The following is a 17454-nucleotide window of genomic DNA, read 5'->3' on the forward strand; positions in this document are numbered from 1 at the left end:
TGGCTTGAGCCCAAAGGTCACTGGCTTGAAGCCCAAGGTTGTTGGCTTGAGCCCAAAGGTCACTGGCTTGAAGCCCAAGGTTGTTGGCTTGAGCCCAAAGGTCACTGGCTTGAAGCCCAAGGTTGCTGGCTTGAGCCCAAAGGTCACTGGCTTGAAGCCCAAGGTTGCTGGCTTGAGCCCAAAGGTCACTGGCTTGAAGCCTAAGGTTGCTGGCTTGAGCCCAAAGGTCACTGGCTTGAAGCCTAAGGTTGCTGGCTTGAGCAAGGGGTCACTGGTTTGGCTGAAGCCCCCTCATCGGTCAAGCAAGGCACATATGAGAGTAATCAATGAACAACTAAGGTACCACAACTATGAATCGATGCCTCTTGTCTTTTTCCCTTCCTGTCTGTTTGTCCCTGTCTGTCCCTCTCTAAAACAAAACAAAACAAAACAACAAAAAGCTAGTCTTGAGGCCACTCCCAGCCAACATGGCGAGTGGGAAATAAATTCCCCAGCTAAGTCACTGCTTCCCACATCAGGCGTACGCCGTGGGAGGGGAGAAGGAGTGTGGTGGAGAGCTGGTGGTGGGCGCAGCAGGAGGACATAGGGATGCATCTGAAGCAGAAGAAGTTGCATTAATGAAAGCAGAAAAGGGCAGGTGCTCCGACTGCCACTTTATAGGCAGGAAGGCCGCAGGCCTCAGCCCAGACGGCACAGCAGTTGAGCATCCAGCTGGAGCTTGACTCCAGGTCTGCTTGGCATGCTAGACCAACCCGCACTCACCCCCTGATCCAGGCGGCCTTCAGACAGGCAGGCTGACCGGCCGGATGGGCCACAGGGATACGTTCCTATCTCACATGTTTCTGTGAGGGCATTTTATCTGAAGTTTTACAACTGTTCGATCGATGTAGGAGGAAGGCTCACCCCCCCCCCCCAATTCTTTCATCATCCCAGAAATGAGCCAGTGATGGGAGCGTGTCCGAGAGGCACTCTAACAGCCCCAAATTGGTGCATTAGAGGCAGCGTGTCTGCCTGTCATCTCGTGTGTGATGCCCGTGCCTGTTTGTTTCTGGCTGGATGGAATATAATTGCTCCGCGGGCTGACAGTGACAAATGGTGGTGTGGGGAGTGCGTTCCTCTGAGTGATGGGATGGGCTGGCGCACCTAGGCTGACAAAAACAAGCCCTGTCAGAAAGCCGCAGGGGGGCTCGCTGCTCAGCTGGAGGCCCCACAGGCGCGGGGAGCGTTCCAGACATGCGGGCTCTGAGCCACGGCAGGAGTCGGTGTCTGTCTCGAGATGTGAGGGGCAGCCTAGGGACGTCCTGGGCACGGGCCACACCCAGCCCGGACAGGAGGGCCCCAGGGCCCCCAGGACACAAGTTGAGGCTGGATCCCCATTGGAGGACTGTGCCTAATTCTTCTCCGTGGCCGTCAGAATGTAAATGGTTTTATTGGGCTTTTCCTTCCTCGCTTTAAAAATAATCCCCGTCCCTCGGGGGAGTTCAGGCACTGCGTCAGCGTGGATGCAGAAAGCAATGTGGAGTGCTTGTGCTTCCAGCCAGGTTGGAACTTTTGTCTGTTTCCTTATATGAACGAGACTGGCTAGCTGGTGGGCATACCCACCCCTTGCGGCTAGGGGTGGTTGATTTTAGCCGGTGGCGTGTGGGCAGAAATGGCACGCCACCTCCAGGTCTGGCCCTTAAAATGCTCTGCACCCACTGTTCCTTCTCTCTTTTGATGTCCGGATGCAGAGGACCCAGTGGAGGACTTCAGGACTCTGGGAGACAGCAGAGCCACTGCTATAAGAAGCCAGGGCTCTTTCATGACCAAGTGAAGCAGGACCTCTCTGCAGACCTGTATACGACCATGATAGGAGGGGAGGGAAATAAACAGCTAAATCTTTGTTGGTGTTCATCCTCAGGTTACAGATGCTAGCCCACCTGACACTTGCTATGGGCCCCTGCCTGCGTGTGCACACACACCCACCTGTGAAATAATGCAATTCTGTCTTTAATTGTGTTTTTGCAGCCTGCTCTGGACTCTCAGATGCAATGGCAACACCTGTGGATGATAGAGATGGGTTTGCCCAATCACTTTAAGGTCTGCATATTATTCCATTATTTGCACATACCATCATCTATGTAACCGCTGCCCCATTCCTGGACCCTTGGTCACTCCCAACGTGTAAATTCTGTAAGCGCTTCTGTCATGAACAGGCTGAAACGTGTCTGTGCACGTTTCCCGCTGTTTCCTTAGGACATGCCCCTAGAAATTTTATTACTTGACTATATTTAAATGGTTTTTGCTCATCATAGGAATGTCTTCTTGGAAAAGAGACATTGATTTATAATTCCATCAGGAGTACAGGAGAGATCTAATTTCCCCAAACTGTCAACTGTCTGAGTACTAAGCTGATAAGTGAAAAATAATAGCTTGTTTTAATATGTTGTTCTTTGTTTATTGATGGTTTTGAGCAACCTTTTCATGTTTATTGGACTTTTATTTTACCAACTGCCTCTTCTTGATGCATTTCTTTTTTCTGTTGAGGTTTTACATAGTTCCTATTATTTCTAAGAGCCCTTTGCCTGTTAAGGATAATATACTACTAATATGTCTTTCAGTTTTATGTAGTTTTAAATATTTATGTCCTTTATATTCTTTCTATAAATAAGTTTTTAATTGTTAGTTCAGATTTTCTTCCTTGCTTTTAGCGTTATTATACTTTGGGGGCACTAATGTCAGAATATGAAAATATTTTTGTGGATTTTCTGGCATTTTTATGATTCTGTGTTTTGTGCCTTCCAGCCTTTTTAAACTTTTTAGAATGTATTTGCATATAGAGATGATATAGTCATCCGGCTTTAATTTACTTGGCAGATCAGGAAGGGAGACAGAACCAGGCGTGTTCAAAGCACTACAAGAGGCTTGGGGTGGCCGGCCCGGTGCCCTGGACTTGCCCGTGTGGCACTGAGGCTGCCAGATTGTCACGGCCAGGTCATGAGGGTGATGGACACTGAGGACAACATGCTGATTCCAGGTGCCCAGGGGACACCCAGGAATGCTGGTCGGGGACTCAGGTGTAGGATGAAATTGATGGTCAGCTCTCTGAGACCAGACCTTGGCATAGACTCAAGAGAATTGAGTGCAGTTGTCCAGAAGAATGCTCAGAATAGCTTGACTCATAATCGCCCCAAACTGGAAACAGCCCAAATGGCCATCAACAGGAGAATGGATAAATAAATCGTGGTACTCTGTCTACACAGTGCAATGCTCCTCAGCAACAGGAAGGGACAAACTATTGGCACGCTCACCAGTGTGGATTAACCTCGAAACCTTTCTGTTGAGCAAAGCTAGACACAAAAAGAGTACATACTATGTGACAGTCTATGATTTCCAAGAATAGGCAAAACTGCCTTGATGCCGATAAAAGTCTGAATAGTTACCTACGGGGGGTGCGTTATTACCCAGAACTGGGAACGAGGGTATTTCTGATGCGATGGCAATAAATGTCCTTATGTCAGTTTGGGTGACACGTATATGAATGTAGACAGGTACAGGAATTCATCAAGTAGCACACTTAAGATTTGTGTATTTTACTGAATATAAATTATTATGTCTCAAAAGAAAAAAAATCTTGGGAATGGATAAAAACATTCCACCTCATTTTAGAGATGAAGCCACTGAAGTCCAGAGAGTTGATGTGATATGCTGTGAGCTGGTGCTTCTAACAGGGCTGTGATTTCAAGGCTGGAGCCAAGGGATGATAGAGTTGTGACTTCCTAGAGAAGACCTGAGGGGTCTGCAGGGGAACCACAGCCAGTGTCAGTACCTCAGTCGATGAGGCTGCAGTCCCCACAGGAATCTGGCATGTCAAGTGGAGACACTGAGACATGAGTGCATGTTCATGTTGGCATGAGCTGTAAACATGCATACTGGCGTCATAGGAATATCCTAGGGGCAGAGTTCCCTGACACCCCCCCCCCATTCTCACGGTTCTCCCAGCTTGGCTAGAGGCAGGAGAGACAAGACTTGGCAAGAAACGATCAGAGAAGTACGTGCCGTTCCAGAACTGAAGCCATGCACGTGTCTAACTAGACCCTAGAGAAACTTACACCTGGCTTCCCTGGTGCACACCTGTGGGCTCATTCACGGCAGTCTTTGTCTTAAGCTGGCCTGCACGGGACACTGATAGCAACACTAGGATAGCCTCGTAGAATCTAAATACTCACTCGAAGCAGATCAGGCCAGCACACCTTCCTGCTGCCCGCTGGGGGCCCGGCCCGGCCCGGCCTGGCCTCCAGCCCTCAGCCTGGGCCCTCTGCAGGGACTTCGGCTCATAAGCCGGGACTGCAGACCTGTGCTTTCCTCTTGAGTTTGCAGGAAGAGGCCGGTACCTCGTCACAGAGCTCGCTAAGGAAACCAGCACACGCATTTACCGATTCAAGAGTAGTTCACCTCTGAGGTGACACTTCCGTGGAAGAAAAAGCAATTGTTGGGGCCCTGATAGGAAGGCAAAGGCAGACCTCATTTAGAAGTGATTGCTGCATCCTGGGGACCAGCAGCCTTTGCCGCCAGCTACAGGTTAACCACGGGGTGCTGGTGCCAATTTGGAAGCCTCCCAGGTGCCCTGGAGGAAATAGCCCGAGATCGTGATGAGTCATTATAAAAAGAAACCGGAGAGAGGGTGGGGCTGCGTACCTACATTCTTCCCCTGAGGAGCAGGCGGGGAAAGAGGCTTTCACTAAAGCCCCTGGGATTCCAGTTAGACACCTAGAAACACTCCGTGGGGCTGGGGAGGGCGTATCCCAAGTGAGAGGGCTCCAGTCCCTGCCCTCTGGAAGCCCAAGTCTGCTGGGAGACACAGCATATCCTCAGTTGCTCACAAGGAGAGTCCAGGTTGTGGTGCACAGACTCGGACACACATGTGCCCCGGGGTCCCAGGTGCATGCAGACGGTGTGCTCCGTGGGCTGGCGAGGAGTTCAGTGAGGGGTGGTCTAGAAAGAGGAGAGCAGTGATTCTCAGCTGGGAGCGGTTTTGCCTACCAGGAAACCCCGACAATGTCTGGGGACGTCTTTGGTCACGTTTTGGTCAGAACTTGGGAAGGATGCAAGTGTCATTAGGGAATGAAGACCAGGCAGGCTGGGAAATAGCCAACACTACACAAGATACCCCCCCACACACACACACACACAACAAAGAATTACTCAGCCCCAATGCCAGTGGAACCGAGGTTGAGAACCCCAGCTGGAACCCCAGTGGAACCGAGGTTGAGAACCCCAGCTGTAGAACCCCAGTGGAACTGAGGTTGAGAACCCCAGCTGTAGAACCCCAGTGGAACTGAGGTTGAGAACCACAGCTGTAGAACCCCAGTGGAATGGAGGTTGAGAACCCCAGCTGTAGAACCCCAGCTGTAGAACCCCAGCTGGAACCGAGGTTGAGAACCCCAGCTGGAAGCCCAGTAGAACCGAGGTTGAGAACCCCAGCTGGAACCCCAGTGGAACCAAGGTTGAGAACCCCAGCTGTAGAACCCCAGCTGTAGAACCCCAGCTGTAGAACCCCAGTGGAACCGAGGTTGAGAATCCCAGCTGTAGAACCCCAGTGGAACCGAGGTTGAGAACCCCAGCTGTAGAACCCCAGTGGAACCCCAGTGGAACCGAGGTTGAGAACCCCAGCTGGAACCCCAGCGGAACCGAGGTTGAGAACCCCAGCTATAGAATCCCAGCGGAACCGAGGTTGAGAACCCCAGCTGGAACCCCAGTGGAACCGAGGTTGAGAACCCCAGCTGTAGAACCCCAGTGGAACCGAGGTTGAGAACCCCAGCTGTAGAACCCCAGTGGAACCGAGGTTGAGAACCCCAGCTGGAATCCCAGTGGAACGGAGGTTGAGAACCCCAGCTGTAGAACCCCAGTGGAACCGAGGTTGAGAACCCCAGCTGGCATCCCAGTGGAACGGAGGTTGAGAACCCCAGCTGGAACCCCAGTGGAACCGAGGTTGAGAACTCCAGCTGTAGAACCCCAGTGGAACCAAGGTTGAGAACCCCAGCTGTAGAACCCCAGTGGAACCGAGGTTGAGAACTCCAGCTGTAGAACCCCAGTGGAACCGAGGTTGAGAACCCCAGCTGTAGAACCCCAGTGGAACCGAGGTTGAGAACCCCAGCTGGAACCCCAGTGGAACCGAGGTTGAGAACCCCAGCTGTAGAACCCCAGTGGAACCGAGGTTGAGAACCCCAGCTGTAGAACCCCAGTGGAACCGAGGTTGAGAACCCCAGCTGGAATCCCAGTGGAACGGAGGTTGAGAACCCCAGCTGGAACCCCAGTGGAACCGAGGTTGAGAACCCCAGCTGGAACCGAGGTTGAGAACCCCAGCTATAGAACCCCAGTGGAACCGAGGTTGAGAACCCCAGCTGTAGAACCCCAGTGGAACCGAGGTTGAGAACCCCAGCTGTAGAACCTCAGTGGAACCGAGGTTGAGAACCCCAGCTGTAGAACCCCAGTGGAACCGAGGTTGAGAACCCCAGCTGTAGAACCCCAGTGGAACCGAGGTTGAGAACCCCAGCTGGAATCCCAGTGGAACGGAGGTTGAGAACCCCAGCTGGAACCCCAGTGGAACCGAGGTTGAGAACCCCAGCTGTAGAACCCCAGTGGAACCGAGGTTGAGAACTCCAGCTGTAGAACCCCAGTGGAACCGAGGTTGAGAACTCCAGCTGTAGAACCCCAGTGGAACCGAGGTTGAGAACCCCAGCTGTAGAACCCCAGTGGAACCGAGGTTGAGAACCCCAGCTGTAGAACCCCAGTGGAACCGAGGTTGAGAACCCCAGCTGGAACCCCAGTGGAACCGAGGTTGAGAACCCCAGCTGTAGAACCCCAGTGGAACCAAGGTTGAGAACCCCAGTGGAACCAAGGTTGAGAACCCCAGCTGGAAGCCCAGTGGAACCGAGGTTGAGAACCGGAGCTGGTTTGGTCACTGTCCAAACCAGGAAGAACGGTTGCTCCCACTCCTCCTTCGTCCTGTCTTCTCATCCCCTGCCTGTGTCTCCTATTGGCTGAGCCCACTCAGAACCTGTAGAAGTTAAGTTCTCTAGTACTGGTGTCAGTGCCAGTATCTGTGACTAAGGCAAGGGGGCCAGACTCAGCCCGTGGCTCCAGGTGAGCTCTGGTCCTGCTCGGGTCGCAGGCCAGCTCCCCAGCATCACTGTGCTGTCCTCTCTGTTTCGGTCTTTGCTCCTGTTGGTGCTCTTTCCGTGTCTGCCTCCGGAGCGAGAGCAGGTCTTGGGGTGGGAGCTTCCTCTGGGCTCTGATCTTCCTCTGATCTTTAAAAATGGAATTGCTGGGTGAAGCGGTGACTGATGTTTCAGTAAACAGGCTAAGTACAATTGCATTCTGGCTATTTCAGCTTTGACACTTCTTTGCATTCAGAATGGCATCAGCGAGGCTGGTTGGAGACCAAGTTGTTCTTTCTCCTGGGCACCCAGTTTCTTCGGGTCAGGGGCCAAAGAGTGTCAATGGAAGGGACTGTCATGCCATGCCATGCCCTTCAGCCTCTGGGCATCGCTGCGTTCCCTTTGTGGTGACACGCCGGCGTCCCTTGGTAATAGCTGCATGCTTTTAGACGCCATGAGGCAGAAAACAAGAATATGTTGGAAAGGAATGCATTGAAAAAAAGATTGACACGGAGCAAGGAGACATAAGCCTGTTGCTCAGCTGGCGGGTGCCCGGCATGTCGCTAAGGGCTTCCAGAGGTTATCTCTGTTGCCAGGACCAGGCGCTTACTCCATACGCCCTCACTTCCCTGTCGCTGTGGCCTCTGGGGTCACACAAGAAAGGTGGTGAAGACAACACCCAGGGTGGCCTTCAGAGCCGCAGGGGACTCACACAGCTTGGAAGCCTTGCACACATCACGAAACAGGCAACGTGGCGTGAAACATGAAGTCCTCCTCGAGAGGCATTGTTTGGCAAAGATGTTACGTAGATGAAGTTCTCTTCCATCCTGCTACCATTTTCCCCAATCCCTCCGACTTCCTACCCCGCAACCAGCTCCCTCTGCATCCGCCAGACTAGCACTGAGGGGCACTTTGACGGGAATGGACATGCCGGGCTGTGGGTGGTTATAGGACGTCATGATTCATAAGGAGCATCGCTCCCATCAGGGAATGAGAAGTAACTCCAGGAGGGTGTGGTGAGTTTCACGTTAGTGGACCTCCAGCTCCCAGTGGAGCTCCCTGACTGTGTCAGGCACACTGCCTGCAGTTGGCCTTCTTCCCAAGAGCTAGTGAGTGGATCCCAGCCCCTTCCCTCGGCTCCACATGAGCATGTGTCCCTCTTTATGGGTTTGTCAAACACCAACAGTGACAGCACTAACCACCTTGCAGTTCAACTCATGATGCATTTAACCGGAAGGGGCTTGCGTCTGTAATGTTTGCATGAGTTGGCCCTGCGCAAGGCCTGGTGGGTCAGAGGCAGGCCTGCCCCCGCCATCCCGAGCACCCTTTCCTAGGCATTGCAGATGCGCTGGCCCCTGGGGTGCATCCAGGAGAGGGAAGGAGTGAGGCAGGACATTTCCCGTCCTTCGCTGTAGCAGCTCAACCACTTTCTTTGTATGACTTCTTCTTTTAATTTAACAATTTTATACAGCTAAAAATTGCGGCTCACAATGACCCTTCTGTGCCCTAGCAATTGACTGTCTGGATCTATTGGCTCTTCCAATCACCAGGAAACAGACACTGAGTGGTGAAGCTGGCTAATGGTTTGACCTCCGGTGGCAGGGCTGTCTGGGGCTGGCTGTCCGGGGCTGGCTGCCCGAGGCTGGTTGTGTTATGAGAGGGTGGCTGGTACGTTGCAGAGGGGTGGAGGCTCCAGGGGCGGGTTGCATTCCTTCCCCCTCCCTGCTGCTGTGCTATCGCCCTGTGCTCTGTCTGGTGGACTGTTCTGTTGGTTGCAGAAGTCCCCTTTACAGAGCAAGGGATAAGGCCTGAGTGACCAGCTTTTGCATTCAGAAGGAAACAGTTCTGAGGATTTGTGGGTATTTTTTTTTTGGCGAGCAGGGGCTGACTACTTGTTCATTGCTTTATGCCCAGGGTCTGGCATAATAACGGATACATAGTAGGCACTTGGTATACAGCTGAATAAGTGAATGAATCAATGAATGAGTTATGGGGGGAATATGCCGTGCAAGCCTTGGAAGTCACGAGGCCGTAGCTTTTCCGTGGAAGAGCCGAGCTTCCGGCCCTGACGTCCCCGTCTCTGCCACGCTGGGCTGCCATGCCTGTTTACAGGGTGCTTGTCTCTCCCACGTGGGGAAGAGGTTCAGCAGGACAGAGGTGCAGGGAGAGGGACACGCATTCCTTGTCACGTGGCTTGTGGTGGTCTCGGATCCTGGTGGGGTAGTTCTATGTGAATGAAGACGCATCGTGACGTGGTTTGTTTGTGCACAGTCTAGCCCCTACCTGGGCATCTGCAGCTTCTTTACCCCATCGCCAGCTTAGAGGTGAACTGATTAAGCAATAATGGTCAGTGAGCTTCTTCAAACTGGTCACAAGTATCTCTAGTAGCCAACAGCCACTGGGCTCTTCTTTGCGTAAACCTATGTTGACAGCAGGGCTCCATGCTGCCCACAAATCCTCGAGTGAGAAAAAAAGCTTTGGTTCTAATCTTTCTCTTTCTGAGCTGTGAGACCTCCTGAGAGTCACTCCATACCTCCGAGCCCCCATTCCCTCATCTGTAGACTAGGAAGGACAGACCCACTCTCATCTCTATAGTGAGGCTTGAGTCATCAAATATATAAAAATTCTAGTGATGCAGTGATCTTCCCGGATTCAGAAAAGCAGGGTATATACCATCAACGTTCACTGACTTCCTGAGTGGTTTTAAGGAAATTACTGAGCTCCCAGCCTTGGCTTTCTCATCTGTAAATGAGAGGTGAGGATATCTATTCACGATCCTGTCGTGCCCCGTGGGATTACTGCCAAAGTTGAGGGAGATGGGAAGGATGAGGAGGAGATGGGAGAATGCAACTATATATATAGTCAGGGACGCTTGCCCTCAGTTGTAGGAGAGGCCCATGTGCCTCACGTAACTTGGGGCTGGTTTGACTGTTAGAGACCTGTTGCTTTAGGATCCCACAGAGAGAGAGAGACTAGGATACACAACTGACCAGGATGCAGAAGTGTCGTGACAATGGGACTTCTGTGATCTGAGCGGGACAGGTCCCTGCTTGAGAGGGCAGTATGAACCAACCTGGGCAGAAGGGCTTCCAATCCAGTCTTCACCCCTTAACAGACGTGTGACCTCGCAGTTACATCACTTCTCTGAGCCTGAGTTTCATCATCTGTCCCCCTTCTGATCTTTGCTTAAATGGCACCTTTTCAAAAGGTTTTCTCTATTAATCGGTTTTATTGTGATAACAACAACAACAAGAAAGATATTGGCTTACACAACAGACATATTTTTCTTGCTCAGATTTCCCCGGATGTGGCCTGCTGGAGGCTGTGGCTCTGCCCCAGCCTGTTTCCTCATTCGAGAACGGGCGGAAGCGCCAGCCCCAGCCTGGGATGTTCAGTTTTCACGGCCGAGGTTAAAGAAGAAACCGAGTTCAACACGCAGTGCATTCAAGGCTTCCTGGTGGGTGTGGTGTTGTGTCACATCCACTCACGTTTTATTGGCCAAAGCAAGTCACATGACAAGCCTCATCTCTTGGGTTAGAGAGGTATCTCTACCATCCAGCAGGGAAGGAATACAGGTCACATGGCAGGAGCAGGAGGGAGGGAGTAATAGATTCTGAACAATAACACAACAGACCTTAACCTCTCCAACTATCCTATTTAAAGTTGCAATTGTCCCCCATGCCAGCATGCCTACCCTGATCTGTTTTATTTTTATGTTATATTATGCTCTATCATCATTCTATGTCCTTTATTTCATTTTTAAATTGTCTATCTATATCTGACCACCCTAGAGAGTCAGATCTGTGAGGACAGCAGTTTTTATCTGTGTCCCTCCAGATGTGTCCTCCGAGTCTGGGACAGTCGCATAAATACTTTGAACTAATTACTCAATCCGTTGTGTGAAGGTGACAATGGATGATGTGTAGCAAGTGCCTGTTGGAGCATTAAACCTCCTCTTCCAAGTGTGTTCTGACCTGGATTAGATTTACCTCTGTCCCCAGGTGTGCAAGTGGCAGCACCCAGAGTGATTCTGAAGGTCACACCTGCGGGCCTGTCTCCCACAATCTTGTCTGCTGCCAAGCGCTCACCTCTCTGCGTAGATGAAATATTAGGGTGAGCGATTGGGACAGACAGTCCCCACCCTGGGAAGCAATGCTTTCCTGAGCATGTGTTTCACAGTCCAATGTGCAGTGTTAGAACAGGAGTGTTTTTCCTTTTCTGGAAGGAGAGTGAGGAGGCCTGTTTTAAGAAATCTAAAAATAATAATCCTCCAACTACTCTCCCCTTTACCATAAAAGCTTCAATGTTCCATTTCCTGCTTTTAATACAGCTTTAATTTTGTTCTTTTCGTTGACAATTGAGCGCACATCTGACCAGTTTATGTCTAATGAGCATGCAATTGGAGCTAAAAAATTTACCGCTTCCAACGCTGTTTAATGATTCTCATCATCGCCCCGGGCTGAGGGGACTGCGCTTCTCATCACAAACAAAGCGTTTCCCTGGTTCTGTCCCAGTGTTCTTTATTCACGGAATAGTGATGAATGACAGCGTCGAAAAGAGATTTCAAATACTCATCCCAAATCTATTTCCTGTGTACCTACTAAGTGGTTGCCTCTGTAGCAAGCAGTGGGGACCCGTGGTGAGCAGTGAGAACAGCCCCCTCCCCAGCCGTCTCGTGGAGATGGCCAGGCCTCTGGAGGATTGATCGCATCAATCATGCTGTGCAGAGCAGAGATGCAGGCGGCACTTAACGGGGCGATGGCAGAAGTCACCATCATGCGACAGCTCTATTTTTTTTTTTTAATCTGTTAATGCACAGAGCTTAAGTTTTGCAGAGAAGAGGGGTTTTTTTTATTATTTGTTTATTTTTTACAGAGACAGAGAGTGAGTCAGAGAGAGGGATAGACAGGGACAGACAGACAGGAATGGAGAGAGATGAGAAGCATCAATCATTAGTTTTTCATTGCGTGTTACAACACCTTAGTTGTTCATATGTGCCTTGACCGCGGGCCTTCAGCAGACCGAGTAACCCCTTGCTTGAGCAAGCGACCTTGGGTTCAAGCTGGTGGGCTTTTGCTCAAACCAGATGAGCCCATGCTCAAGCTGGTGACCTCGGGGTCTCAAACCTGGGTCCTCCGCATCCCAGTCTGACACTCTGTCCACTGCGCCACCGCCTGGTCAGTCGAGAAGAGGTTTTGAAGGATGTTCCCAAAGCATCTACCAGAGGGACAATTATTCAAAGTTGAACAAACAAATCTCCAGGACCTCCAGTGTGTAATTACAAATTCTTTCGATTCTTCCGAGAGCCTTCTCTGTCTAAAATATGCCACAGGTCTTTTCTTACCTTAAAGTGACTCCAGGAGCAAGGAACACCCCGAGCTGCTCCTTCTCCCACTTTCTGTGGCTCTTGTGGCATTTTCTACTCCGTCGCCCCAGCCAGAAACCTGGACTTCACCCTAGATTCTGCCCTCCATCCGCCCACATCAATGCAGTTACTCCAGCCGGTCAGTTCCACCTGCAATGTCTCCCATCGCTGCAGCTCCACCCCCCCACCCCACCCCTGCCCGCCCCCGCAGCTCCACCCCCACCCCCACCCCTGCCCGCCCCCGCAGCTCCACCCCCACCCCTGCCCGCCCCTGCAGCTCCACCCCCACCCCCACCCCCACCCCTGCCCGCCCCCGCAGCTCCACCCCCACCCCCACCCCTGCCCGCCCCCGCAGCTCCACCCCCACCCCCACCCCACCCCCGCCCGCCCCCGCAGCTCTGCTCAGTGGGAAGAACTCAGCTCTGTCTGGGAACGTGGCAGCGACCTCCCGGCTTGAGATCTCAGCCCAGCCCTGGCTTCTGGCCGCTCTGCCAAACTCTGCCCCGGCCACTGCCCGCTGCCTCAAACCCTGAGACGGAGAGAGGGCGAGTGGGTGTCTAGGGAGGGGAAAATGGGAAGTGCGCCGGAAAGTAAAAGTAAACGTTTGTGACAGAGAAAGACAAAGTCTAGGAGGGGACAGAGAGTGAGGGGGGTGGGGGTGAAAGGGTGCGAGAGGGAGAAATCAGCTGGGTTGAGAGACAGACAAGATGCGTTTGGGGGCGGGGGTGGGCTGGAGGGAGAGAGACCGAGTGTTCTGTGAGGGGGAAAAACACGTGAGCGGGGGAGACAGAACCAAGGGAAGGATGCACCGTGGGGAGAAGCTGCAGCTATAACGATGGGAGAGAAAGGGAGAGGCAGTGTGAGTGGAGAAGAGAGACGGATGGGAGAGAAAGGGAGAGGCAGTGTGAGTGGAGAAGAGAGACCGTAGAGAGACAGAGGGCCTCACAGCCCAGGGCCACATGTGGCTGGAGCCCTCTCCACCGCGTTCGGCAAAGGTAGCGGGTCTCCTTTTCATAAGGTGACCGCCTTTTTTACAATGAAAAGGACAAAAATAAATTGAAGATAACAGTATCGTAAATAAAAGAAACATTTTACTCATTGCAACAATAATACATTATCATATGATAAATGCATAATAAAAACATTTGTAATGTTTTATATTGTAATGATGCTTACCTGCCTATTAATTTTTAATAGTAATTGTAAGAAGAAAAGTACTCATTTATTGAATAGATACAAATATGTCACATCACGCACAATGCATCAACTCCGCATCAATCGAATACGGACATTTACAGATTAGTCTTCCAGTATCAGAGAGGAAGACAGGGAGGACAGTTTCCGAGGGAGGACGGAACGTACAAAAGAAGGACTGTCCTCCCTAAAGGAGGACGATTGGTCACCTTACTTTTCTGCTTCATCTGGTTTCTTTCCAGGTTCCCGTTTTCCGGGAAACGGAGACCCGACTCTCACAGTATCAGAGAGAAGCAGGTGTGGGGGCACCTGCCACTGTGTCCTGCGGAGGCTCTGGCAGGTCAGATGGAAAGCCTCCACACGTGGGATTAGGGGGCAGAGGTCAAGGGCATTATTTAGAGGTTGCTGGAAGATACCAAGATGGGTTATCTTAGAGGAAAACAGGGGAGAGGGATTCCAGCCAAACCACGTTTGACTTTCAACCCACGTCTCCTAAGCTGGAGACACCAGTTAGATTTCTATTTCGTGTCTGCCCCAATTAAGCTTCACGTGCACGCGGAGTTGATGGTTGGAGTCTGGGCACGCATACAAGAGGCCCTGGCATGAGCAGAGACATGCAAAGTATGCACCTGAACAGCTTGCTCTTCTGCATGTTAGTTCACTTCTGTCTGTCTCCTAGTGCTGTTGACTGGCTGCAGACGGAAGGCGGAGGGTACGGGTAAGTCGTTCTTTAGGGAAAAGAGCAAGTAGAAATGTCCAAGCAGAAGGGTTGTGTTTAAACATACACTGCAGAAAGAAACCGTCTCAAACTGGGCTTACTAAGGAATGCCCAAATAGAATGCATTGCATTAATCTAAGGCACAAGCATTTTGGTTATTTTGAAGAAAAATATTATTTGGTGTTTCAGGCTTGTCAGTCCTCGAGAATATATTAGAAAATAAAGAAGCCGGATTGATTAAGAGCGGTTTGTGGTCTTATGCATAGGGGTTTCTGTACATAGAATACAATGTTTCCTATGACTTATCACTGGCTTGGGCATGGTAATGTTTAATCAGTGTCAAGTTGTTTCCAAGTCAGGAGTCCCCCATCCCCCCCCAGCTTCCTTTCTCCCTTTGACAAACATTTTCTAAGGACCTGCTCTGCAGTGAGCTAAGTGTTGGGCACAGAGACACCGGAAAGAATTCATGTATGTGGTCCCTTAGCTTTGAGGCATGTACAGGCTAGTGAGAGATTCTGACATATCACTGGAGTCTTCCCAAAGTACTTCCACATCCCTTGACTGTCTCCAAAAGCCATGGAGCGTCCTCCATTCTATAGTGTAGGTCTTAATTCCTGCTCATTCAAAACATGACAGGCAGAAACATCTTACTCCAGCTAGGCCCAGTTGTCTGTGACTATCTCTGACTTGCTCTGAAATATCTGTTGGACTTGTCCCTCCAGTCTGTCTGCCCCATCACCACCCCTTCCACCCTGGGTATCAGTCACCCCCGGCTCTTACTTTAGACATGGCTCCGAACACGCCTGGCTCTCCCTCTCTCAGTACTTCCGACCCGACTTGTGTGTTCTTCAGCCAGGATAGTAATTTTCTCTCGGTTTTATAAACGCAAGGCATTTCCTATGGAATAACTGGGAAAGGTTTAAAGAAGCAAATGACTTAGCGATTCTGCCACTCAGGGTTAATCCTTTCGGATGCATTCTGCTTCTTACCTATTTCTTCTGCAATGTATATGAAGTATGTCCTTCCCAAATTGAGATCATGGTGTGCAGAGTTCTCAGTACACTATTTTTATAGTTAGAACGGATCAAAAATAGTTCTTTATGTTGTGAATATTCTTCCAAAGCATCGTATTTAGTGGTGGGTGGAACATTATTCTACTTCATAGATAACCTATAATTGACCTAATTAATTCCCAAATATGTTTTATTTTTATTTTCCCAGGTTTTTACTATTGTTCAATATATGATCAAAGGCATCTTTGCCTTACATCGTTCAATTATGAAGATAAAGTCCAAAAAAAATTGAATTCTTCAGTAAAATTATTTGGAATCAAGCTACCACTGGATTTTATCCTTTTTATTTATTTATTTTATCTTGGCCAATAACAAGAACGAAATGGATTTTTTTTTGTTTACAGTTTTTTCTTAGTTAATAATCAGGCTGCATACATACCATCAATCATTTTAATGTTTTCTCTAAATATAGACAATCTGTTTATGTCCTTTTCCCATTTTTAAAAACTTCCCTGATTGTATTGTATGTATTGATCTGAAGAAATATTTACCTATAAAATAGAAGCGTGCCGTTATAAATATTATTTCTGCTTTTCCTTTTCCTGCACTTTAGATATGCAGAAGAATTTAATTATAATGTTTATTACTAAATATTCTAATCACAAAAGTAAATACACATCCAAGCCAGAGAATTCAGAAAGAAATGGAAAGGCAGAAAGGCAGAGAAAAGCAAGCAGAGCTAAGCAATTTTGTGTTTATATTCAATATTTTTTTATATTATGCAAACATGCTATTATACGGTATGTGCACTTCTGTAGCTCTCTGTATGTCTTTCATGATGATAGCAAATACTCTTACAGTAATTTTTTATTACCGAATAGGATATTCTACATAGGTCTTCATTTCACAAACATAATAGTCCACTAATTGCCAAGCACCGTGCTTGCTCCTGGCGGTACAGCTGTGAACAAAACCAGCACGTTCTCTGTGGTCGGACAGGGAGGTGCCGGAGAGCTGGGTGTTACTTACAGACTAAGGAGTAGACGTTTAAGAGGCCAACTGAAATTGTCTTGGGGAGCCGTGGAAAGCTGTGAAGGAGGGGGACTAGTCAGTGTTCTCTGGAGAAACAAAACCAACAGTAAATACAGAGACAGTTATAGAGCTCTAACTACGGTTACAGACATAGAGACAGAGCTAGAGAGGCAATCTGGCGTCCCCTCCTGGGCGAGGATGGCTGTTTCAGTGACCGCTTTCTCTGTGTCAGACGCTAACCCAGGACCTTGACATAAATCACCTCATTTTTATCTCCACCAGCCTGAGAGGTGGACGCAGTTATTGCCCCATTTTATGGGTGAAGACACCGAGGCACAGAGAGGTTGTCGTTAGCAGAAGGTCCCCGTCAGTAGCAGAGGAGAATAAGGAGCCCAGGTAGCCTGTCTCCCGTGCCCCTGCGTGAGACCTGACTGTGCCGTCCTGACCCCTCCCTCTCACCAGCGCCTCACAGTTGAATGTAGCGGGTCTCAAACACTGATGTGCGTCAAAGTCTCCTGGAAGGCTTGTTAAACTAAATATGTCTGGGCCCCACCCCCAGAATGTCTGATTCAGTAGAGCTGGAGTGCAAGCAAGCATCTGCAATTCTAGCAAATTCCCAGAGTAATGCTCATGACGCTCGTCCAGAGACCCCACTTCTAGAAGCACTGGTCTAGAGAAGCAATAGGAAAAGGTCTAACATGACAACATGTGAAGAAAAGTTAAGGGGAAGTATCAAGGCTAGGGTACTAGCGATGCCTGGCCTGGGAACTCGAATGTTTCAGGAGACAAGGGGCAGCGTATGTAGAACGTGGCTGAGGTCGCCGGTGCGCCCAGGACCAGAGAGTGAACCTTGCGTTTAGGGCCAGAAGCTGTTGGCGACTTTCGTGATTCCATTAGAATGCAGGGATTAAATTCAGATGGGTATGGGTTTGGGGCAAAGTGGGACACAGTGAGGAAGTGGAAATACATTTAAGGAACTCCTGGGAGGAAAAG

General features: G+C 50.0%; 1 protein-coding gene across 13 annotated transcripts in view; it reads left to right on the forward strand.

The window, feature by feature from the left end:
- The window catches only part of PTPRT (protein tyrosine phosphatase receptor type T), a 956692-nt gene that overhangs the window by 548325 nt on the left and 390913 nt on the right, over positions 1-17454 (forward strand). The window lies entirely within an intron of this gene.

This window comes from Saccopteryx bilineata, chromosome 6, assembly GCF_036850765.1.
Source record: "Saccopteryx bilineata isolate mSacBil1 chromosome 6, mSacBil1_pri_phased_curated, whole genome shotgun sequence".
Lineage (NCBI taxonomy): Eukaryota > Metazoa > Chordata > Mammalia > Chiroptera > Emballonuridae > Saccopteryx > Saccopteryx bilineata.